Source organism: Phoca vitulina, unplaced genomic scaffold, assembly GCF_004348235.1.
Source record: "Phoca vitulina isolate PV1807 unplaced genomic scaffold, GSC_HSeal_1.0 scaffold23, whole genome shotgun sequence".
NCBI classification, from domain to species: Eukaryota; Metazoa; Chordata; class Mammalia; order Carnivora; family Phocidae; genus Phoca; species Phoca vitulina.
This window is the reverse complement of record NW_022589726.1, coordinates 2,418,379-2,443,981: the sequence shown is the minus strand read 5'-3', so window position 1 is coordinate 2,443,981 and position 25,603 is coordinate 2,418,379. Positions and strand designations below refer to the sequence as shown.

The window sequence follows — 25,603 nt, the reverse complement described above, 5'->3', positions numbered from 1 at the left end:
GGGCAATCAAATCATTCTATCTGAATATTCAACAAATAAAGTGACTCTGATGGCTGGAGTGCTGGAATACCTATGGCATTACAATGGCATTACAATGACATTGGGAGACAGTCTTAGGTAAAAGAACAACGTATTTAATAATAAGAAGCAAATCTGACTTTCTAAGATAAGTGCAATTCATACAAGAACGAAAGCACACTGAGTTTTGTCAAAGAGTGAGGAGACAAGGTCAATCTTAGTGTCATTCTTGGTTCTTCCTTGATGATCTCCGTGCATTTCACTGATATATAAGAAACACAAAACCTCAGCATAAAATTGCATCATCTGTGAGTCAACAGTGCAAGGACATGTACCATAACACAGCAGCCTTTAGATAAATAAAAACACTGCTATTGTTTCTAAGTGCTTGGCCAAGTTATTCTCTTTCATGCATTTTCAAGATTCCACTTTGCAGATATTTCTTCCCAGTCAATGCAATACTTGTTTTGTTTTGTCACCTAATTTTTCAATCACCTACTTCTAGCTGATAATAAAAGAGATGAATAATATCCCGAGCGTATGCACAATTCTGTGTTTGTATTACCAATGGCAGGAACTACTTGTATATAATAATAGTAGACCATTTCTCTAAAGTGAGGATAATTTAAGTTATTTTTACTTGTGGTATGACAAGTCTACTGTATACCTACGGAAACAGAAAACACTGAATTTTATTGTAAAGCTTGCTGATGAGATGCAGTATGCTTCAAACACATTTTGGTATAAGTGAATAAAAGAAAATTTTTTTTCTGTAAGTGATACAGAGAAAATATTTAAATGTTGAATAAAGCCATGTAATTTTTATGTTCACCGCTTTGTCAAGAAGATATCTTTTCAGCAACATCGTGTTATCAAAGATGCAAACCTTAAATCAACAGCTGCTAGACCTCCAGCAAGTTATGAATTTTTCCTGATTTATAGCAATCATTCTTTTTATTTCTTTTCTCAGTCAAGCAGGGAAATTAAGGTTATTTTCATGTAAAAGGTAACACACATTGTGGCTTAGCATTGCACATAATCCACATCTCTTACCTTTTAAATTAAATTGCTGTTGAATTGAATGTGATCCGAGGGCACTTTTTGATTAATACCAGAAATATTGTTAGTAAATAGAAGGTAGAGACAGCATTATTTACATAAAAATAAAGAGAAGAGAACACAGACATAATAATAGGAATCATTTTTATGATTTTCATGATTTGTATTAGACTGATATATCCAAACAAAATGAAGATAAACACTAAAGAGATTTGTGTTAGTACAGGAGAGAAATGCTACTTTTATTTTTGTTGGTTTTAGGTGTTCTTTAACAAAAATCAACTTGGCCTCAAGTAGATTAGAGGTTACCTTTTGGTGAATTGTGGTAAAAAATACTTTTAAGTTACAATCCATTTCTTAACAAGCTAAAAGTGACCTTGTAGTTCCTAAAATTGTTTGCCTAAATTAAAAGTAGCTAGCATTTGTTAAGCAATTATAATGCATTGTTTATTGTGTTACAATGTTCTCTATAGAGCCCCTACTATAATAGTGGTAACTCTGCAGAGCTAAATACTGTGACAGTCTCCAGTTACTGATGAGGGAATTGGATTGGGAACAAGGTCTTAGATTGTTGAACAAGAATTTAAATCCGGGCTGTTTGACTCATCAGAAGGAAGTCTCAACAGATGGAACTCTTAACATTATGTAACACAGACTCCTGATTACAGAGAAGAATCTCTCTGGAGAATTCAAGCATCCTCTGGTAGCAGCAACCAATATAGAAATCGTCATGTTCTTGATAGGGTTATTTTGCTGATACATTTATGGGTTAATGAGGTTTATTTTGTTTGTCTCACGTACACTATGGCAATGGCTACTATGTGCCAGGCACTGTAGCACTTTATAAACATTAACTGAATGAGAAATGGGTACTATTATTATTATTACTAAGTACTATTATGAGATGGGTACTATTATCCCATTTCATGAATGAGAAAACCAAGGCATAGTTTAAATAACTTTCACAAGGAAATATAGCTAATAAATTATATAGGTTTGACATAAAGAATTTGAAAACGTTTTTCTTTTTTGAGGGAGAGAGAGCGAGAACACGAGTGGGGGGTGGGGCAGAGGGAGAGGGAGATAGAATCTTTTTTTTTTTTTAAGATTTTATTTATTTATTTGACGGAGAGGGAGAGAGAGAGAGCACACAAGCAGGGGGAGCAGCAGAGGGAGAGGGAGAAGCAGGCTCCCGCTGAGCAAGGAGCCCGATGTGGGGCTTTGTCCCAGGACCCTGGGATTGTGACCTGGGCTGAAGGCAGCAGCTTAACCGACTGAGCCACCTAAGCGCCCCAGAGGGATGTAGAATTTTAAGCAGACTCCATGCCCATCATGGAGCCCGATACGTGTCTCAATCTCATGACCCTGAGATCATGACCTGAGCCAACATCAAGAGTCAGATGCTTAACGGACTGAGTCACCCAGGCACCCCTTGACATAAAGAATTTGGCCTAATAGTCCACACCCTTAACCACACTACACTAAGGCTGCCAGTCTATATCATCAACTATTGCTTACTCAGCGGCTTACGAGCATATGCTTTTCTTGCCCACAGATCTTTAGGTTAACCACCTGTGGTTTGTCTGATCTACCAAGGGCTCAGCTGGATGACTCCACTTCCAACTGTGGGTCAAATGGCCTTTGCCCCAGGCTGTGGGTTGGGTTCAGGCTGTGGGCCTTGGGCTGAAGGGCCGCAGCTATCCAGGGCATGTTCTTCTCAGATGGTCCAGTAGGGTGCTGCAGCCAAGTCCCAAACTACACAAGCATATTTAAGGCCTCTACTCACATCACATCTGCTAACATGCCATTGGCCGGAATGCAACATCAGTATGGCAACAAGTATACCCTTCCCACAGCAGGAGGAAGTGGGGAGTGAATGTTTTCTGAATAGCAATCTAAATTATCTCTCCCTACCCTGGTTACCACCCAACCAGGTTTAGGAGTAGGGGTGTGTATTAGTTGAGATTACTTTAACTACTAAATGAGATAAGTCCCCAAATGTCAATTGTTTAACATAGTAATATTTATTTCTCATGCACATGGCATTTGGGCTGTGTTTCACTTGTTCATTTATGGGATCAACTAGGTTCTAACCTAGCATGCTGCCTCTCTGTTCCTCTATGATCTTGGAGACCTCTTTGTTCAGCCAGCAGACACAGAAGAAGAATGGTGGATTGGGCACGACAGCTTGTTAGGGACCAAATCTGGAAGTTGCATTCATTACTTCTTCACATTCTTTTGGCTAGAATTTAGTCACACGGCAGCTCCTAACTCCAAGAAAGGCTGGAGATAAAATAGAATTGTGAACTCAGAAAGAAGGATAATGGACTTGGTGAGAGCATCTAGCCAGTCTTTGTCATGGAGGGCGACGTCCTTTGTAAGCAAAGGTGTTCACGTGAGTGTACAACAAAGCATGGGTATTTGAGCTTGTGCTTCATGGTACCACAATATAGCCTGAACCAGGAAGACTTGGATATATTTAGTCTCTTTCTAAAATGAAGATAAAATCTTAGTATAAAATGATAGCCTTATGATAATGGAACTGAGAAAGTCTTGGCATTTTGGGGAGCTGAGCGGGCAGAGCAGCCATCTCTACTGATTCTTACCTCTATTTTGTCCTGTAAAAATGAGCCTGGAGTGTGAAAGCCCAGAGTTTACGCCAGAATCAAGCAGTCAATGTGTACAAATGGGAAGTTTTGAAGTCCCTAAGCAGCGTATGAGTCTTTTGAGGAATATATTTTGTGATGGCATGATTTTCCTGAAGCCATTTAGAACTGACATTTCTCTTTGGTTTTACAAAAGTGTACTGCAGTTTTGTAGGGTTTCAGAAGTTTCAGAGACATCTTCCCAATTAATCTTCACTGTTTTTTGAGGACCATGACCAGTTAAAACTCTACATCATTACTTAACCTCCTGATTTTTCTTTTCTTTCTGTGTATTTTTACAAATAAAATTACTCATAAGAGACAGGTGGAAGATGAAAGATTAAATCTATTTTTCTATGGTGCCAAATCGAACTCAATTTTGAGGCACAGCTATAGGTATCCTATGAGAACAAGTATTCAATTAAAGATGTTATTCATGATACGACTCACCAATTACTAATACAATTATTACAATACTCGCTGCAATGAGTAGTTCAATTGCATTACAGCAAAATTACGGTGAAATGCAAAATTGGTATTTCTTACCTTTTCATTTTCAGGGATTTGAAGCACCTCAGTCACATCTTGTAGCTGTCAGTTTTCAATCATTATTTATGTCAGATGTATTATTGACTGATAAAAGCTAGGTTTTCCTGGCTCCCTTTAAAACACTTAGGAGAGTTGTTTTTGTATCCCGCATTTGTGACAAGTACTTTTTGTGTCAAAAACATATTATGTCACAGTATAAGTCACTGCTGCAGTCTCTGCATGCGTGCTTTTCTAAAAGGAGATAAAAACTGTTAGATTCCTTTAAAGTGAAAAACCCATAAAACAAAACAAAATGAAAAAAAATAGTTTGTTTACACATCATCCACAACATTTTAGTTTCAATTTATAGCATTTGCTTTCTATGAGTTTTATGGCAGGTTTAATTGGTAATGTGGATGAAGCATTTTTGTGTCAACAATGTAATAATAATGACAACTCTAATTATGAAAATTCATGGTTTGCCTGGTTTTGTTATTTTCCTGGGAATTTTTATATCTTGTACCTTAACAAAAGAAATCTTGCAGTGTTGTCAAGACTTAGGTTTTTTTTTTTTTTTTTTTTTTTTTGATTTGGTGTTTGTTTGGTTTAGGTGGCCCTGAGAAATGCTCCTTTATTTTCTGTTTCTTTCCTCTTTTAAGTAAAATTGTTGGTTCATGGGAAAGAACTGTTCTCTAATGTTAAAGCAGCTGGTTCCTCGATATTCATATTTTTAAGCTGAAGTAGCACAGTGAGATCATTGTGGATAGGGAAGAAGCAAATAAATCAGCTTGTGAGATATTATCATTCACTTTACATTGTGAAAAACAAATACAGCTGTCATATTCTAACATTTACCATAGATAAATTGAAAGTATATATCACTATTTAACACAGTGAACAAGAGACTATCAATGACTATGGGATGTACAGTATTTTGGTAATGTGTCTTATTAAAGCAAAATAAATTGGCCACTAGGTGGTAAAATTGCAAAGAGCTTATCAAAGTGCTGAATCAGAGATTCAGTGTATAGAGAAAAGTCTTACGCATTTAGAAGTGAACACCATATTGTGTTTATTAATCTCTGGAATAGGTTATAGCATTATGCAGCATTTTATTTATTTTTTTATTTATTTTAAGAAAGACTATTTATTTGTCAGAGAGAGAGCACACAAGCAGGGGGAGCGGCAGGCAGAGAAGCAGGCGATGCGGGACCTGAGCTGAAAGCAGGTGCTTAACTGACTGAGTTAAGTTAACTTAACTGAGCCACCCACATCCCATTATACAGCATTTTAAAAATATAAAAAGATATTGAAGTGGACTTTTTATATTTTGTTTTCTCACCTCTCATTTCTTTTGGGAAAAGGACTTGGTTTCTTCTGAGGAAGTAGTTCTCTTTCCCTTTTCTGTTCACATGAGAAGAGTTGTTGCCATTTTGTGATAGGAACCTGCAGTTTTTGATCACAGTGACTGTTAGTGGGTGGAATAGGGGAGGGGTGCAACAGCATTTCCTGCTCTTTCCAAACTGGGTGTGATTCAAGATGGGACCAATAGAAGTCAGTCCTTCCTGGTATTTTTTTTTTTTTTTTTTAACTGCAGCTGGGAGAATTTCCAGTCAGTCAGCAATAGGAGAGAGTAAGGCCAAAATACAGCAAGAACAGAGAAGAGAGGAGAGAATTTTGTCTGCATTTGAATTCTTGTGTCTAGGCTCTATAAATCCCAGAAGCTGTGTGCTAAGTTTTTGTCCTTCATTTCTCTGAGACTCCATAGTATCTTTCCAATCAATGCCTTCCCCACTTTTTTCTTACTTCAGAAGTTCAGGTTAAATTTCTGTCACTTTCAACTAAAGGAATAAAGGAATCGTGGCATTACTTATTCAATATAATTATCTACATTTATTTGAATCAGGAAAATATTTAAATGAAAACTCCAGCATCTCTTAAGACTAGGATAATGAATTTTATTTAGATAATAGGGCATGTTGGATAATGTGGCTTTAAGAAATGTTTTATAGAATATTTATTTTTCAAGGCCCCCAAAGATAAGTTTGTATTTTATTTTACTTTGATACCTAGTGAGAAAACAAGTTTCTAGGCACTCATTTGTGTGTTCATTTATTAATAAGTGTTTATTGAGAACCGCAATATACTAGACACTGTTTTAGATGCTGGGGACACAATATTGAAAATAAAATAGGCAACATGTCTGTCTTCATGGAGCTTACATAGCTAGTGCAGAATGCAGATAGCAAACACAATAAATAAGGAAGAAATATGGTAAAGCAGGAGGTGAAAAGAACTATAAAGGAAAAAAAAAAAAAAACCCAGGGGCACCTGGGTGGCTTGACTTAGTCGGTTGAGTGTCTGCCTTAGTCTCAGGTCATGATCCCAGGGTCCTGGGATGGCTCCCTGCTCAGCGGGGAGCCTGCTTCTTCCTCTGCCCCTCCCCTCCACATGTGCTCTCTCTTTCTCTCTCTAAAAAATAAATAAAATCTTAAGAAAAACCCCATAAAACAAGGAGAGGTTAAGTGTGCTGTGGTGGGGCTATAATTTTAAATCAGATGTTAGAGAGTCCTCAAGGAGAAGTTGAGATAGAGCAGACTTGAAAGAGATAAAGCAGTGAGCCATGAATAGGGTGACATGTGCATATAACTCATCATCCAAATAGGGACACTTTTAAAATTGTGCCTGTCATTCTGGATAGCAGGCACAAATGAGGACTCTCTCAGACAAAACATGGCATATGGTCATCCTGGCTATGTGGGGATCTGGAAGCAGAGACTCCCAGGTAGAGAAAGAACAAGTGCAAGGGTCCTGTGGCAGGAGTGTGCAGGGCTGGTTTAAGGCCCAGCAAGGAGGCACCCTGGCTAGAGCCAGATGAACGAGAGAGAAAGAGCAGGAGGGAGAGAAGAAACCCAAGCATTTCATTAGGGGCCCTGAAGGCCATGGTAAAGACCTTGGCATTCACTTTGAGTAAAATGAAGAGTCATCTGATAGTTTTCTAACAGGAGTGACATGATGTAATTTGTGTTTTAAAAGGATAATAGGGTGTAGGTAGTCAAGAATAGAAGTAGGGATTTCACTTAGAGGCTATTGGAACAAGCCAGATGAGAAAAGATGGTGTATGGCACTGAGCACTGGGCCACTGGGCAGTGGTAGCAGCAGTGGTGAGAAAGTGGTTGGATCTTTGATGTATTTTCGAGGTAAAACCTAAAGTATTTGCAGATGGATTTGAAGGTACAGTGTGAGAAAGAGAGATGCATCAGGGATGATTCCAGGATGGTTGGCTAGAGTAACAGAAGATTGCACTTGCTCTGTCCTGGGATGGGAAAGATACTAAAAGGAGCAGGTTTAGGGGAAAAAATGAATTAACTATTGGACATGTTAAGTCTTAGAAGTCTATCAAATAGACAAAGTAATTTCCCCAAATAAAATCAAGACAGTCATCAGAGAGAGAGAGAAAAATGTGTTGAACAGGTCAAGTCTGAGGACTTCTTGTAGTAACTGTCTGGAAAAAGAAATGAAGTTTGTCTGTCATGACTTATTTTTAGTGAGCCTAAGCTAGGATCCTAGTAGTATTTCGTTTCTAAGTTCTCCAAATCCACTCGTTCAATAATTTGGTGTAGGGTCTTGCCATACTTTTCAGAAACTTTGTTTTTTTGAAGATTGGAATTACTTTTGCATATGTTCTGTACTCCAAAATTTCTTGCAGTGCTTTGGGGAGTACTTAATTGTAACTCTCATAAAATCTCTATGTTCTTTTAAAACCTTCTCACCTGGAGCTTCTGTTTTCTTAAAGTTTCTTTTATGCTATTTTTCATTTTAAAACCACTTATTTGTTCTGTTTTATTTTAAAAGTATTAAGTGTGCATTGAAGAATATTCAGCAAATACATGTGCACAGCAAAAAAGAAAAGGAAAATCTTACACATAGAAATAACAACTCTTAACATTTCAGTGTATATCCTTCCCATGTTATTTCTATGCACATACACGTGTGTGTGTGTGTGTGTGTGTGTATGTGTGTGTGTCTATCTTTGTATCTATCTGCCTATCTCTCTGTCTGTTTTGGTGTATATAAGGTCATCTCCTTGACAGATAAAATGGAGGCATAATAACAATTAAATAGTCCCATGTTCTCACTGACATCTGTTAACCTTATACCATCTGCCCTTCACAGAGGGCTTATTGCTTCCTTATTTTTGCTCCAAACAACTAAAAAAAAAATCAAGTTTATTTTTGCGTTATTTTTCATACATCTCAATTCAATCTAGAATTTATCCATTACCACAATTTTTAAGAGATCTAAGCTAATCTCTTATATCTATTTGTCCTTCATTGTATGCTTATAGTGATCATTGCTGGTTGTGTATATTGAACACATATTTTTTCCCTTTCTTTTTCCTAAAAGGATTCCTGTATGGTTGAATTATCTCAATCCTTACCCAACACTCCCCTTATACATGCAGTCATGTGCCTAATCCACTTGTTTTTTTTTTTTTATTTTTTAAATTAATGTACAATTCACTTTGTGTGTGTATGCATGCAGTACTAAAGATTTTAACACATAGATGGAGAGGTGGTAATACCACTACAGTCAGAATTGAGAACAGTTCCATCACCTCAAAAAACTGCATTGTGCTATCCCTTTGTAGTTACAGCCTCACACTTATCCATACCCCCTGGAAATCACTGATCTAGTCTCTGTTAATATCATTTTATCTTTTTGAGAGTGTCTTATAAATGTAATCTTAAAGTGTGCAAGCTTTTGAGACTGGCTTCCTTCATTCACCATAATGTTTTTGAAATTCATCCAAGTTGTGTGTGTGGCAATACTTTGTTCCTTTTTATGCCGAGTAGTATTTATTATAATTATGAACCACAGTTTGTTTATTGACTCACCTGTTGAAGGACATCTGGATTGTTTCCAATTTTTGGTGATCATTTATAGAGCTGTAGTAAACATTTGTGTATAAGTATTTTTGTGAACATAGTTTTCATTTCCCTAGGGTAAATACTAAGGAGTAGGATTGATAGTTATATAGTAAGTATATATTTAACATAAGAAATCACCAAACCATTTTCCAGAGTGACTGGATCATGCATTGCCATCAGCAATTTATGACTACCCATTGCTCTGCATCTTTGTCTGCTCATGGTATTGTCTGTCAATCTTTTTAATTTTAGCTATTCTTATAGGTATGTACTGGTATCTCATTGTGGTTTTAATTTCCATTTCTCCAATGACTGATGGTGCTGATCATATTGCATGTGCTTTTGTAACTTACATATGTCCTCTTTGGTGAAGTGTCTTTTCAAGTTCTTTGTCCATTTCTTAATTGGGTTATTTTACCATTGTGTTGTAATAGTTCTTTCTATATACTGGATACAAGTCCTTTGTTAGATATATAATTTAAAAATATTTTCTCTCGGTCTGTAGCTTGTCTTTTTATTATTTTAACAATGTCTTTCATAGAGCAATTTTTAAAAATTTTAGTGGTTTAATTTATCAATTTTTATGTTTTATGGATTTATACCTGTGTGTTATACTTAAAACCACTTTACTTAATCTCAGGTCATGAGGAATTTCTCCTGTGTTTTGTTCTGAAAATTTTATAGTTCTGTATTTTATATTTATATCTATGATCCATTTTGAGTTAATTTTTGTTGTAAATGTGTGATTTAGGTCAAAGTTCTTTTCTCTCTCTCTCTTTTTTTGGATGGATGTTCAATTGTTCCAACACCATTTTTTGGAAAGTCTATCCCTTCTCCATTGAATTGGTTTTCCACCTTTGTAAAAAATAAATTGGTCGTATTTATTTGATTCTATTTCTGTACTCTCTATTCTGTTGTATCAATCTATGTGTCTTTCCCTTTGCCAATATCATTGTCTTGACAACTGCAGTTTTATAGTAATTATTAAAAGTGAATAGTGTGATTTCTCATACTTTATTCTTCTTTTTCAAAATTGTTCTGGTTATTCTAGCTCCTTTAGACTTTTCATATTTCTATATATATGACTCTAAGAATCAGTTTGTCTATATCCAGTAAACATTCTGCTGGATTTTGAGGGGAATGCTTGCTTTGAATCTGTAGATTTGGGGAGAATTGACATCTTTACTATGTCAAGTCTTCCAATCCAAAAATGTTGAATGTCTTGTTATTAATTCAGGTTTTCTTTGATTTCTTTAATTAGTGTTTTATAGCTTTCAGGATGCAGACTCAGTACATGTTTTGTTAAATTTATACCTAATTACTTCTTGTTTTGGAGTTATTTTAAATAGTATTACTTTTGAAATTTTGATTCTCACTGGTTATTGCTAGTGTACAGAAATATGTGTATATATTTTTGTACTAACCTTATATCCTGTGATCTTGCTAAACAAAAGAACTTTTTTTGTGTGTAGATTTCTTGGGATTTTTCTACAGAAGCAATTATGTCATCTGTAAATAGGGCCAATCTTATGCCTTTCTTTCCCACTTGTATACCTTTCTTTTCTCCCTTCCTCCCTCCTTATCTCCCTCCCCCTCTTCCCCTTCCCTCCCCTCTTTTCCCTTCCCTTTCCCTCCCTCCCTCCTTCCCTTCCTTCCCTGGCTAGGAGTGATAAGTGGATGTCCTTGCCTTATTCTCAAACTTAGGGAGAAAACATTCAGGTTTTTACCATGCAGTATGATGTTAGTGATAAGGTTTTTGTAGATACTCTTTACCAGATTGAAGTAATCCCTATCTGCTAAATCTAGTTTGTTATGGATCTTTATCATGAACGGATGTTGAATTTTTTCAAATGTTTTTCTGCATTAATTGATATAATCATATGATTTTTTCTTTTTATACTGTCAATATGATGGATTACATGGGTTGATTTTTGAGTATTGTACTAGCCTTACATTCTTGAAATAAATTCCACTTGGCTGTGTTTTACTATTTGTTTTTTATACTGTTACAATTGATCTACTGATTTTTTTTGAGGATTTTTCATCTATGTTCATGAAGAATATTGGTCTATAGTTTTTTGGTATTGTCTTTTCTAGTTTTGGTATCAGGGTAATACTGGCCTCATAAAATGAGTTGGAAAGTATTACCTCCTCTAGTATTTTCTAGAAGAGTTTAGAATTGGTGGTATTATTTCTTCTTTAAATGTTTGGTATAATTGACTGATGAAACCATATGGGTTAAAGATTGTTTTCTTTCAAGGTGTTTAACTATGAATTCAATTTCTTAAATAATCATAGGACTACTTAAGTTGTTATTATGCATAAAAATGTTCATAGTATTCCCTTATATTTTCCATGTCTGGAGTGTTATCTGCTTTATCATTCCTGATATTTCTGAAATATCATTTCTGATTTTTCTCATTCCTTATAATTAATGTCTTCTCTCTCTTTTTTTAAGTCAGTCTTTGTAGAATTATGTCAATTTTATTGATCTTTTCAAAGAACTTGCTTTTGATTTGGTTGTCTCTCTTATTTTTCTGTTATCAAAGTCATTGATATTTGCTTTTATTATTTCCTTTCTTCTGCTTGCATTGATTGGCTTTACTTTAAGTTTTGTTTTTAGTTTATTAAGTTAGAAGGTAGATTATTGATTTAAAGCCTTTCTGCTTTTCTAATATGAGAATTTGATGCTATAAATTTCCCTCTAAACACTGCTTAGGAGCATCCCAATTTTTTGATATGTTGATTTTTTCCTGAAGGTAAAAATATTTTCTCTTTTCAACTGAGAATTTCTCTTTGAATTGTGAATTACTTAGAAGTATATTGTTTAATTTCCAAGTGTTTGTGGATTTTCCCATTGTCTTTTATTGATTTCTTCTTTAATTCCATTATGATCAGAAAAGTACTTTGTAAGATTTTAATTCTTTAACATTTGTTAAGGTTTTGTTGTTATTATCCTGGATATGGTCTATCTTGGTGATATTCCATGTCTAATTGAAAATGATGTGTTCTGATGTCATTGAGTAGAGTGTTCTAGAAGTGCTGACTAATCTAGTTTTTGATGGTATTTTTCAGTTCTTACATATTCTTTTTGATTTACAGTCTACTAATTCTATCAATTTCTGAGAGATGAGTGTTGAACTTTTCATCTGTAATTGTGGATTTGTCTATTTTTCCTTTCAATTCTGTCATTTTTATTCATGTATTTTTAATCTCTCTTGTTATATATATGCATTTTTTGTTATATCTTAATTAGTCATTCTACTCTTTTTATCATTATGTAATGTTTCTCCTTTACCTTGTTAATTTATTCTACTCTGACGTTTAATTTGTCTGATATTAACATAGTGTTACCGCTTTTTTGACTAGTGTTTGCATAGTATATTTTATGTTTCTGTCCTTTAAAAACTTTTAATGTATCTATAGCATTATATTTGATGTGAATTTCTTATGGGCAGCACATAGTTGAATCAGACATTTTTTAAGTCCATTCTGACAATCTCTGTCTTTTAGTTTACACATTTAGGCCATTAACATTTAATATAATTATTGATATATTTGGTTAGAGGTATATACCATTTTTTTCCCATTAGTTTTCCCTGTTTTCTATTCCTCTGTTTCCCCTTTCCTGCCTGGGTTATCTGAACATTGTTTTAGGATACCATTTTAATTTTAAATATATATCCTTGTTTACATTTTCTTCTTTAGTGATCTAGGCATTATAATATGTCTACTTAACTTTTTTTCAGTTTATTTAAAATCAATACTTAAGTAGTTCGAGCAGAATGTATACATTTTACCACACAGTATAGGTGGCTTTATCTTACCCATTTGTGATATAATTTCATATATACCTCATTATTGAAAACCTATGTTTTTCAACTATCAATCATATTTTAAAGAACTCAAGAAGCAAGTAGTATATTATATTTACCAATATATTTACTATTTCAATGCTCTTTCTTTATTAATTATATTCCAAATTTACTTATCATTTCCCTTCTGTCTGAAGAATTGCTAAAGTAATTCTTTTACAGCAGGTCTAGTGGCAATGAATTCTCTTAATTTTTCTTCACCTGAGAATGTCTTTGTTTCATCTTCATTTCTGATATTTTCATTGGATATAGAATTCTGGGTTGACAGGTATTTTCTTCTAGCACTTTAAAGGTGTTGTTCTAGGTGCCTGAGTGGCTCAGTTGTTAAGCGTCTGCCTTCGGCTTGGGTCATGATCCCAGGGTCTTGGGATCGAGCCCTGCATCGGGCTCCCTGCTCAGCTGGGAGCCTGCTTCTCCCTCTCCCACTCCCTCTGCTTGTGTTCCCTCTCTAGCTGTCTCTCTCTCTCTCTGTCAAATAAATAAAATCTTAAAAAAAAATTTTTTTTAAAAAGTGTTTTTCTATTTCCTTCTAGTCTTTATGGTTTTTGATGAGAAATCCACAGTCATTCTAATGATTGTTCTACTATAAATGTGTCATTTTTCTCTGACTTCTTTCAAGATTCTCTTCTTTAGTTTTCAGTAGTATGAATGCGATGTGCATGAATATGGATATGAAGATACTAATGGCTTTTCTCCTGTTTGGGTTTCACCAAGTTTCTGGAATTTATAAGTTCATACCTTTTGTTGAACAGGAAGTTTTTAGCCATTAGTTTTTCAAATATTATGTTCAGCACTATACACTTTTTTTCTTCTGGGATTTTGATGAAATGAATATTCACCTTTTGGTATTGTCTCACAGATCTCTGAGGCCCTGTTCAGGTTTTCAAATTTTTTTCTCTCCATTGCCCAGATGGGATGATTCTATTAGTTTGTCCTTAAGTTCACTGAATCTTGCTTCTGTCATATCCTTTCAGCTATTGAGAATATCCAATGAGTTGTAAATTTTAGTTATTGTATTTTTTAGTTCTAAGGATTTTATTTTGGTCTTCTTTACATTTTCTATTTCATTGCTGAGACTTACTGTCTTTCCATTCATTCATTAGTTGTTGAACATTTTTGTACTAGCTACCTGTCTTTGTAAGACAGTTTCAAAATTTGTGTCATCTCAGTATTGGCATCTATTGATATGTCTTCCCATGTGGGTTGAGATTTTTCTGGTTCTTTATATGTTGAGTAATTTTGGATTTAACTTAGGCATTTTGAATATGAGGTTATGACACTTTGGGTTTTATTTAAATATTATGGACATTGTTGATATTTTTGTTTAGCAGCCAGTTGACCTGTTGGAGTTCAAGCCATTAATTCCAGTCAGCTTTCTATGAGCTGTGGTTTTAATACCTGTTTGATTTCAAAACCTTTGCTAAGCTATGCAGATTTGTCCCACATCCAGTGGCCAGTCTGGGAGCTGGTAGGGTTTTGTCTCTCAGTTCAGTTATCAAAGTATTTAATATACTCTTTAGGATTAGATCCATGTATGTGCAGCTCCAGGATGAGCCCAAGAATTCATAAATAACCTTAGAGTGGGGTCCCTGGGTGGCTCAGTCATTAAGCGTCTGCCTTCGGCTCAGGTCATGATTCCAGGGTCCTGGGATCGAGCCCCGCATTGGGCTCCCTGTTTAGCGGGAAGCCTGCTTCTCCCTCTCCCACTCTCCCTGCTTGTGTTCCCTCTCTCGTTGTGTCTCTCTCTGTCAAATAAATAAATAAATAAATAAATAAATAAATAATAAATAAATAAAATCTTAAAAAAAAAAAAAACCTTATAATGTTTCTTTCTTGAGCTCCTCCCTCTCCACTAGCTCCTCAGTAGTTTATGGTTCCTGTGGCTCCCTTTTATGGTCCTCTGACTGGAAAGCTGAGGTTTTATTCACCCTGCTCTGTCACACAGTTCTTGCACCTGCATCCAACTTCAGGGCAAACTGAAACTTGCACCAACTTTTCAGAGTTTCCTCTGTAGTCTTCTATTTTCATCAAGATACACAGAGAGAAAAAACAACAGAAGTCTTGCCACATTCTTGGGACCACAGCTCCTTTGGTCAGAGAGGAAAGTTTCTCTTCCTTGGAGTTTTAGGTGCTTGTGTGCTCCTGCTGAAATGATGGTTCCTGCCAGTAGACTTCTGTGCTCCTTGAGATTGGACTAGAGGGCTTCTTCTTGAGATCTCTTTATCCACACCACTGTGTACATCTGGTTTTTGGCCTACCTTGAATCCAGGCTGTGAGATACTGGAGGAAAAAAAAAGAAATAAGGCTCACTATTGATTCAGGGGTGATTTGAATCCCTATCTTCTTCCCAAATCTGTATGCTGATGTTCACTTTTAAGAGTCCTCAAATATCACTTCCATTTATATTTTCCTGGTTTAATTACTACAGATATATTAGAAAATGCTTACTTCATCTTATCCAGAATCGGAACTCCCCATATCCACTTCTAGACAGTGACTAGTTAAAGAATAGCATTTAACTCAACTTTGGCCAATGAGATATGAAATGAATCCTATGGGGAGGGTGGGTCTCTTGGCAAACTTTTCTTACTAAAAGAGACACACAAGAAGAAATGCCTCATTTTGCTTCTGAATGCTGTTGTATCAAGATGTGACATGAGACTACTGCTGCCATTTTCTACCAGCCTTGGGATAAAGGCAACACACAGATAATGATGTAAAAACATGGAAAGAGCCTGGGTCTTTGATGACATGATTGCATTTGCCGCACTTCAGGACTTCCTCTAATAGCTGTAACATACTTTCCTCTAAGCTTGTTTGAAGTTTGGGGTGTGAGGCTTTTACTTGTTGCCCAAAGTATCCTAAAGTACAGTATTATACTTTCTATAATTCATTCAAGTTTTTTTTTTTAATTTGAACTTTTCTGTTTCCTTTGTAGTCATCTATTTTTTTAAACCTGTGCTGTCCAACAAGATAGCCACCAGTCACATGTGGCTATTGAACACTTAAAATGTGGCTATTTTGAATTGAGACTGTGCTATAAAGTGCAAAATATACACCAGATTTTGAAGACTTAGTTTTCTTTTAAAAGAAAGTAAAGTATCTCGTTAATTTTTATATTAATTACATGTCAAAAAGATAATACTTTGGAGACTTAAAAAGTAAATATACTACTAAAATAAACTTGTTTATTTTAACTTTTTAAAATGTGGCTACTAGAAAATTTAAAATTACATATGTGACTTGCATTATATTTCTAGCAAAGAGCACCGAATCCCAGACTCATATATCCAACTGCTATTCAACAGTTCTACACGGAAGTCTAATAAGCACCTCAAACTTAGTATGTCTAAAATCAAATTCCTCAATTTCTCTCCAAATATGCTTATTCTGTAGTCTTTCTCATCTTAGTAAATGACAACTCAATCCTTCAAGTTACTTGGGTCAAAACTTCGAATTTATTTTTAGTTCCTTCTTTCACATCTCACATCTATTGTTCCTACATTCAAAAACCATCCATGATCCAAACCCATCCATTGTACTGTCTTCTATATTTCTACTTGAATTCATGCTGCCATAATCTATTGCCTGTATTATTGAAACTGTCTCTATTTTAAATAGGAACCAGAATGATCCTTCTGAGAAGTAAGATTATGTTACTTCTCTGTTCACAATCCTCCAATGGTGTACCTTCTCACTCCGAGTGAAAGTTCAAATCAGAGCCCTGCCACCTCTCTGAACTTATCACCTCCAACTCTCTCCCTCATTCACTTCACTCCAGCCATGTGGACTTCATGCTGATCTCACACTTGTTCAGTGAACTCCTGCAGGGCTTTGTACTTATTGATCCATCTGCCTGAAATGCCTTTCCTTCCAGATATCCATAGGGCTTGTTCTTACTTCGTGTTTCTCCCCAAAAGCGTGTGAGGTTTTACCATCTACCTCCAGTGTGTACCCTGTCTCCCTTATCTGTCTTATTTTTTCTCCATAGTACTTATTACCATCATATATTATTTATTTTCTATCTTCCCCCACAGGATGAACTCCATCAGGGCAGGGATTTTGTCTACTGGATTCGCTCTAGAATCTTCAGCATCTAGAACAGTGGCTGGCACATGGAAGACACACCATATCTATCATTTATTCCTTTCTCATTAAAGATCATTCAGATTTACTTTTCACAGTTTACCCTTGTTATCTTATGAATTTTGATATACTTTTATTCCATACTCAAATTTTAAATTAAAAAAAGAAAAAGAAGTAATAACTTTAGAGTAGTTTCACCTACTGTTTCATTTTCTTTCTGAGGGTTGAAAATATTAGCAGGTGCAATTTAAAACCTCACTGACAATTTATTTAAGAGGAAAGTAAGACTTCCAGCAAACTGTCCAGGTAGTTAATTTCATAATTAATATCTTCTCCTCTCTCTCTGCCTGTTTTATAATCTATATTATTGGGGAATATTTATTTCCTATTCCTGATTTTTTTCATATAGGGAGCTAAAGTAGTAAACTATGGGTCTCTCTCCTCCATTTACTCACTTTGTCTCTGAGAGGGTTTGGACTGGAAAATTTGGCAAGAGCAAATGGGAATGTTTATTTCAGCTTTCCCCTATTTCACTTAGGAGGGAGCATGTCCATAGAAAGGTTAAATTTTCCTTTGCTCATCCTTGTTGTAAGCTGATGTAAGCCTCCTTAAAATTGCCTGTGAATAACTGGCCTCATTTTCCTAATTCAGGGATAACATTAGAAGCGATGGTGGGAAAGAGAAATGCTATTTATTGGGGCTTCTTTAAGATTTACAATCTGCATAAAAAATCATCAAATTCTAAGTGGCTTTGTTGTCTGTGGTGTATTTTAATAATAGTATCATTTAAATTCATGATTTCTGGGATATTTTTCTAACTGCTTCTCAGTATGCTACCACAATCAGGTGTATAAGGGACGAATGATGTACAGTCCTACCCTGCCTTCCTTCAAATATCTCTATTTGGAATACATTATAGTTTTCCATCATTTCACATCATTTACTTAGCTGTAGTATTCAGGATGAGGCTCTGTTTATCACCTATGTTATTAGATTTACTTATTATCGTGCTCGCTTTGGCAGCACATATACTAAGATTTACTTATTGTTTGTACATTGGTATATAAATGTGAGACTATGATGTTATTGATCCTTTTCTTAGTGAGTTTCTCATGTGACTTATTGGACCCTTGCCATGATTTTATGTCATCCTGATATACTCTGTAACTGATTTTCAAATGGGGGCACACATTAACTCTGGAGGTAAATGAGCTTTTCCAAGGGATATGGTATTAGAATTGGGCAATTTAATAGAAATGCATCGTGGATTCTACAGCAAGTGATGCATTTAACAACACTATTTTTAAGTCCAGCTCCTAATGGTGGTCTAATATGTCTCTTTTTTTTGGCTGTTAATTTCCACTGACCCCTCATTATTGATAAAATTAGTAATCATCCATGGACACATGAACTCATTGAAAAATAAAGAGCACCTTAATTTCAGTAAGGGATGAATTGTCAGTATAATTTTACTTTTATGTTTACTAATTCTAATAATTTTAAATATATTTATGTTTTGATTGATTATGTACTAAAAGCTAGTTTAATGATAATTCAGTCCAGAAGAAAGGCTGTCATACTTAATGGTCTCATAAAATTTTTGGAAATTAAAATTTTAATTTATATACATATTTTATTAAGAATATGACAAGTTGATCAATAAAAGTCTTTTAAGCATAACAATATACTGCTTTAAGATTAAATTCTTTGGGACTGGGAAATGAAAATGTACATTCAGATAGAAAAAGGAATGATATAAGAATGACAAAGGAGAGCTTTTCATGTATTCTTTGAATTATTATGGCATTTAGATGCATTTGACTCACATTAAATATGATGGAACAATTCTATTTAAAAATGTCATTATTTAAAATACACAAGAAATTATATCCTTTGCAACCATTTATACATATAATAACACTTTTAGACCTTAACCCCCAAATGTGAAAGGGATATTAATAATTAAAAAAATTATTTCATAGAGTGCAGGAGAAACTGATGCTTTAATTAAAGTAAAAATTGTCAAAATTTATCTGGATATTTCTTTTTCCCAACTCATCCTATTCAATATAAATTCCCCTTGAAAAAGTCAGATAGTGTGTGGGTCAATATCTCACTAATTGGGCGACATGAATACATTCCTAATTCACTATGTTTAGAAATCCAAATCTTATTCTTTGAGTTTATATCTAGATCTATATCCATCTCCAGCTACTTACTTCCTACATACTACTTTTTCCTCCTTTTTCCTCCCATACTCCGACATTCAGAGAGAAAACACAATGAAAGCACTCCACTATTCCACAGTCCTAAATGCTACAAATCCTTGTTTTCTCTCTAAGACTTCAGTCTCTCTAGAAGATTCCCAAGTCTCTTCTGTGGGAATTTTCCCTTCTCTGACCCTTACACAAAGCAGCAGGGTATTCCTTTCTCTTTAAAAAGTCCACTTTTATGGATTTGGGTATATTCATATATCTAGGAATACATGTATATATCCTTATATTTATTTATATATTTATATATTCATATATTCAATGCCTTTTCCCATATTACATGAACCAATGTAGGAAATTTAAATTTTTTTCTGTCTTTAAATCCATACACACACACACACACACACACACACACACATTTAGTTGAGGTATTTTTATAATTGGGGCATAGTATATATTTTTTTGATCCACCTTATTGTTCTTAACTACAACAAAATACAAAGTACCATGCTATATTTAACCCTTTTCATTTTGATGGCCATGTAAGAGGTTTTCAGTGCTTAGTCTGTCACAAATAATATTGCAAAGAGCATTCTTGTGACTATATCTCTGTGCTCACGTTTGATTATTTTTCAAGAATAGATTCTTGTGAGATTACTTGGTCAAGGTAATGTTAACTTTTAATGGATATTATCCTCCAAAAACTGTGCCATTTTTACATCCAAATAACAGTGGAAGAAATATGTGTTTATACCTTCCCCAAAATGCATATAATCAACTTTTATAATGTTTTGCCAATCAAATAGCGAAGAATGATTTCTTGTGAATATTTAAATTTGCCTTTCTCTGACTTCTGGTGCATTACTTTGGGGGAAGAGGCATGTACTTAATTTGAGTTTCAGTAATACTAAGTTGCTGTCCTTTTTCCCTTAGGCCATATTTATCTGCTCAGTATTATTTGGATATAGCTTTTGATTCCCCTATGACTCCTAAAAAAATTTTTCCAGTTTTCTGTTTTGGATCATTTCCTCTTTTCTATTTTTGTCTTCATCTTTTTTGCTAAAGTGTATAGAATAGTCTTCCTCAAGCTTGCTTGCTTTCACCTCAAGCAGCTGACTTGCTTAACATAAATAGCTAGATATTGCTTCTGGCAAGAACACAAACCCAGGACACTCCCTGAAGGGCCAAAGGAATAATCACCTCACCTTCCATTCCATTCCTCCTGCTTTTGGTTAGTTTCTAACACTTTGTTATTAAGTGTTAGAAAAGTTATTTTCTTCTTTATATTAAGGTGGTGCTTTTGAAACTTTCCTACCAATTGCTTCTATAAGCAGAGAAGAGTGAACTTTAATGATTTGTTCTCTTATTCTAAACCTTTGAGTAAAATAGAAAGTACCGGAACATTTGTTGTTTTATTGTCAATTCTTTTACTCTCGGACAAACAATATCTTGTTTCAAAAGCACTCTATTAAGTGGGACGAAGAACAAAATCATGATTGACTCAATTCAATATATCAAAATGTATATACTACATGCTGAAAGTTCTATTCAGTAATTATATAGGAGTTTGGGGAAAAGTTTTGTCATTTAACATTGTAGACCTCCTGAAAGGGTCTCAGAGACCTCACTTTAAAACTATTAATTAATTAATTAATTTTTAAAAGATTTTATTTATTTATTTGACAGAGAGAGACACAGCGAGAGAGGGAACACAAGCAGAGGGAGTAGGAGAGGGAGAAGCAGGCTTCCCGCTGAGCAGGGAGCCCGATGTGGGGCTTGATCCCAGGACTCTGGGATCATGACATGAGCCGAAGGCAGATGCTTAATGACTGAGCCACCCAGTGCCCCAAAACCATTAATTTTGAACAATGGCTCTCCATCTGCCTGAACATGAGAATCATTTGGGTTACCTTGAGTCTCAGCCCCAGAGATTTTGATTCAATTAGATTGGGTAGGCCTGGCCATTGGTATTTTATCAAAACTTCCTAGGTTATTTTCACATGCAGCCAGAGTTCAAGATCACTGCTATAGAACATAGCATGGTGTCTTTCTCATTGTAGACAATCTATTTAGGGATTGTATTGAAAAATATATAAGCACAGAAACATTTAAAAGACAAAATTACATAACACAATATTAGGCCATATTGTATAGACCAGGGTTATTTTGTGTGGAGAATGGGCCAGGGCAATTTTAAGAATCACTTTTTTGGAATTGCAGACGTTGGAATGGTGTCTTGGAACCTCATTTTCATTAGGTACAGACCACTGGTTATCTGTCTATCTGTGTGTATTTGTATGTGTATAGATGTGTGTGTGTGTGTGTGTGTGTATGTGTGTATACATATATATATACACACATGTATATATATATAAAACTAATGGAATTAGATATTTAAATCAAAGAGTGAAATGCTTATTCATATGTGTTTTCACATTACTTATATAAAAATGACTTAATATTACAAAATGCTTTTCCTAAGTCATTATAAAACTCCCTCTGATGTCTCCTGAGGCCAATCCATTTCAGAGCATAAATCATTAGAAATATATTAGGGTATGAGGGAAGAAGATGGAGAGCAAGAGCAGGTTTAGAATATACTGATTGTGTAGTAGTTTTCCCAACTCTCGAGTATGAGAGGAGGTAGAATTTTTACTGAGCTCTCTCTCCTTTGGTCACTTTTCCTTGTAAGATAGACCTATTGAGATCTTTCTGAGAATAAAAGGAGAAGCAGGGACAGAGTACTTGATAAGAACATGATTAGGGGGGAAATTCTTATGGTTAGTGCTTTTACCTTGGTACATGTGAAATGTGATATTTTTGCTAAGAAACTAAGCAATTTATATATTTGAAACCCTCATTAATAAATATTACTGTTCTGATTTATTACATTGATAGTAATTCTTGGGGTTTTAAAATAAAACACTGAACCACTGATAAATTCAATTTAAATAAGTTTAATATTAATGAAGACAGAGGGAGGCGAGTTCTGGCTTTTATTATTATTTTTAAATCAAAAGAGAATTAGGATATATTATTGATCTAAACATAAAAAATAAAACTATAAAACCTCCAGACAAAAATATAGGAAAAAATCTCCATGGCCTTGGGGCAGGCAAAAATTTCAGAAAAAAGACACTAAATGCACCAATAATAAAATTTAAAAAAATGATAAATTGGATCTTATTAAAATTGAAACTTATCTTCAAAGGACATTCTTAAGAAAAATGAAATATTAAGCCATGGATTGGGAGATAATATTCACAATTTGTGTAGCTGACAAAGGATTTCATCCAGAATACATGAACTCAGTAAGACAAACAATTCAATTAAAAAATGAGAAAAGACTTGAGCAGACACTTCATAAAAGAAGACATATAAAGGTTAATAAGCACATAGAAAGATTTTCAACATTATTCATCATCAGGAAAATGCAACTTAGAACCACATGATATTCCACTACATACCTACTAAAAGAGCTAAAATTAAAAAGACTAAAGAAGTATTAGCAAGAATGTGGCACAACTGTAATTCTCATATATTGTTGGTAGGAATGTGAAATAGTCTGGGAGTTCCTTATTAAGTTAAATATATACCTACCATTTGTTCCTAGGAGCCACTGCCCTCATAGGTATTTACCCAAGAGATATAAAAGCATATGACCCCATATAAAGACATGTACATGACTATTCATAGTAGTTGTATTTGTAATAGTCTGATACTAAAAACAATCTAAATGGCTATCAACATGTGAATGGATAACTATATATATATAGTTATATATACATATATATGTATATATATATGCAGTATAACTATATATATATACAACAGAATGAAAATAAACAAATACTAATACACACAATTGCATAGATAAATATCAGAAACATTATGTTGAGTCAAATAAGCCAGATACAAAAGAATATACACTCTCTGCTTCCGTTTCAGTAAAATTCTGGAATAGGTAAAACTAATCCATAGTGATAGAACGCAAAATAATGGTTGTCTGGGGCTGAGAGGTGGAGAAAGAGGCCGAGGGATCAACTTGGGGTGATGGAAATGTTCCATAATTTAATTATGATGGTTACAGAGACGTGAATTAATTTTCCAACATGCATTAGCTTACACTTAAAATGAATGCTGTTTTATTGCATATAAATATGGCTTCGTTTAAAATCAACACAGTAGTATAGGTAATAAGTGTTAGTAAAGTTCAGGGATGAGAGAGATCATTAGATGCTGGCAGGTTAGAATGTAGAAATGTCAGGCCTGGCTAAACTCTGTGAAAGGCAGCTGAAGATGGTGGGAAGATCACACTGGAGTGGGAGTCTGATAATCCAGCTTTGAGGACTCCTCCTCCCATCTAAACTTTGCTTTTATAGATTGTAAGGGGCTGAAAGGTGTTTCTCTGTTATGCTAAAGATCACAGAGTAATCAGGAACTGGATAAAATGAGAATTCATTGTGTTGTGGTGAGAAAGCAACTTAGAATTTTTTTCTAATAAGTTACAAACAGACTCAGGATACTCAAGAATGTCTGACACTAAGCTGCTTAGAAAGGTATCAGAGGCTTCTCGGTCTAAGAAAGGCTTCAGAGTGGATCCGAAGAGATTTTTTTTTCTTTTGGACAGAGACAAAACCAGAGGTAGTCTAAAAGATTAATGTTAAAGCTAACAATGTATGCTCCTGTTTTTACTTTTCACTTTTGCCCAAAATGGTGTATAACTTTTAATGTAAGTTATAGATTTAAAATTGTTTGATTTTGATTGCTTCTTTTCAAAAGTATAAGATTGCTTGAATTATCTGTTCTTCACAGGAAAGCCTTCTCTCTTGTTCGCTCTCCCTCTGTGTTACTATAATTTATTTATTTAACTTTTTAACTTGAGATAATTGAGATTCACATGCAGTTATACAGAAACAATTCAGAAAGATCCTGTATATTCATCACCCAGCGTCCCCCAATGATAACATCTTGGATAACTATAGTATAATAACAGAACTGGAAAACTGACATTGAATACAATTCATTGACCTTATTCAGGTGTCACCAGTTTAACAGACACTCATTTGAGAGTGTGTCTGTGTGTTATGTGTGTGGTGTGTGTGTACTTAATTCTATGTAATTTTGTCACATGTGTAGATTCATGTGACCATCACAAGTCACATGATCCCATCACCACAAAGATCCCTTATATAACTACACCCACTCTCCTCCCACTCATTCTTACTGCTGTATATAACTCCTAGAAACCTCTAAGAAGTTCTTCATTTATATAATTTTATCATTTAATGAAAGTTACAGAAATGGAATCATATAGTACATAACCTCTTGGGAATAATTTATTTTCACTCAGCATAATTCCCTGAGATTCATCCTAGCTGTTGCCTATATGAATAGTTCATTCTTTTTATTGCTGAGTTCTAGTCCATAGTATGGATGTACCAGTTTGTTTGACTATTCACTCAGGACATTTGGATTGTTTCAAATTTTTGGCTGCTATGAATAACATTGTTATGAACACTCAAATACAGGTTTTTGTGCAAACATAAATTTCCATTTCTCTGAGATAAATGCTGGAGAGTAAAATTACTGTGCAAGGTAACCACATGTTTAATTTTTTTTTAAACTGCTAACTGTTTTCCAGTATAAAACAACAATTTTATATTACCATTAGCTATGTATGAGTGATCCAATTTCTCTACATCCTTGAAAGCATTTGGTGTTGTCACTATTTTTTTTTTTTATTTTAGCCATTCTGATAGGTATGTAGTGATAGCTAATTGTGGTTTAATTCACATCTACTTAATGGAATTGCATTAGGCCTACAGATAAACTTGGAGAGAACTGATATCTTTAGTATGTTGAGTCTTCCCGTTTATGAACATGGTAACATGGTATGTCTATTTAGATTATTTTCTCAGCATTTGCATTTTTCAGGATACAGACAGTCTACATGTCTTGTAAAGTTTATACCTAAGTATTTCATTTTCTTTGGAGCGATTATAAATGTGTTTTAATTTTAGTTTTCATATGTTGTTACTATATAGAAATGATATTGATTTCTGTGTGTATATCTTTTATCCTGTGATTTTGCCGAAATCATTTTTTAGGTTCTAGGAGTTTTGTTTTTGTAGAATCCTTGATATTTCTAAAACAGACAATCATGTCATCTGCAAACAGATAGTTTTATTTATTCCTCTCCAATTTGTATGCCTTTTCTTGCCTTATTGCAGTGGCTAGAACTTCTA

At 34.5% G+C, this 25,603-nt stretch overlaps 1 long non-coding RNA gene across 1 annotated transcript in view; it reads right to left on the bottom strand.

The window, feature by feature from the left end:
* The window catches only part of LOC116642238, a 69,206-nt gene that overhangs the window by 26,129 nt on the left and 17,474 nt on the right, over positions 1 to 25,603 (bottom strand). The window contains exons 2-3 of the long non-coding RNA XR_004301326.1: positions 14,873 to 15,336; positions 4,269 to 4,502 (exon numbers count right to left, since the gene is read on the bottom strand). This is a non-coding gene — a long non-coding RNA (uncharacterized LOC116642238). The remainder of the gene's footprint in view (positions 1 to 4,268; positions 4,503 to 14,872; positions 15,337 to 25,603) is intronic.